A 1,384-nucleotide genomic window follows, 5' to 3' on the forward strand; every position below is an offset into this window, starting at 1 on the left:
TTTGCTACTTGAAGCATAATTCCTTGGGTAAATCGCCGAGCTGTCCCTTCAGCAAAAACTGAGAAGCGATATGATTGGTAGTTACAAAAGTAGGTGTATAGAAATCTCAAACGATGCAAAATGCCCGCTTTGGTGGTAGTTTTCCTACCCTCTTTTGAAAAACCACTCAAAGCGGGCATTTTGCCCCCATTGACCGCGAAAGGGTTAAAATATAGTGAGTATAAACAATAGATCGTTTGATAATATTGTTACGGCACGAGGCATCCCTAAATATATTTCGTAAAAGAAAGTGTATTGTACAATGAATGATAAAGAAACTTTAACGTGTTGGTATAGTTATGCGCAGGAAGCTACGCTAGTACAAATCCTGTTGTTCCTATGGATTGGACTGCTGAACTTAGAGATTATACTTTATAGAGATTGTTGTATAGTTTTAATTAATTTGTTAGCTTAAGTGAATAAATCGGCTGAATGAATTATTTAAAAGTATCGACAATGGCTTAGAGAAACTTTTCAAGTGTAGTCGGTAAATGAGTTGGTGGTTGAAAAAGGGCAAGGCCTTAGCAATTACGACCCAACATAAATTGCCACCGCGTAGCGGTGCCGCTCGTCTAGCATTTTATAAAAACCGCGCTGTAGATCCTATTCTGAATAGTAATTTTAGAGAGGGCATGCGTTAGCTAAGCAACTTCTAGCTAATGAAACCTTTGAACTTGGATTACAAGATTACGTTTTTTTGTTTCCGCACACACTCCTCGACCACGGTCAAATCAGGCTCTTTATCGAATTTACGCATATGCTTCCGCAACGGTGGGCCACAAAAGTATTATCCTCTCGTCACGATCACGAAGCGCGGGAAAAAATACGACAGCAGGATATAATCGAAAACAGGGCGACTATGTGCTGCAACAAAAGATGGTGAGGTCTTAAGGTGCTGTTGATTGCACTGGAGATGACAAATCAGCCTTGCGGTCTTCGCCGATGTCATTTACCGCGAGAGATAGAATTCCATTCGTTAAATGGTTCAGATGTAATCAAATAATTCTGTACAATGCATAGTTCAACTAGTTAGACGAGCGATCGCTTCGTACAGAATCCACTTCAGAGAGTGGAGTATAATAGACGATATGTTGCCAAGTTAGAGGAGATGTACTGCGGATCAGAAGAACGAATTTGACGTCTGCGTTGCTGTAATGCAGCTAGAATTGAGGGGTGTTCCTTAACGCCATCTCCACGAAAGCAAACGCAAGCTTCGATCGGATTTCCGACATGAGAGGTTGAGTAGTGCAGTCGGTTGGAATCATTAATATGTAGAACGCGACTGGAACATAATGAAATGGATAGCACCACGTCTTCAGAGCAGAACAGGCCTTCTGCAGTGATA

Source organism: Phytophthora parasitica (assembly GCF_000247585.1).
Source record: "Phytophthora parasitica INRA-310 unplaced genomic scaffold supercont2.12, whole genome shotgun sequence".
In the NCBI taxonomy this organism is placed as follows: Eukaryota; Oomycota; class Peronosporomycetes; order Peronosporales; family Peronosporaceae; genus Phytophthora; species Phytophthora nicotianae.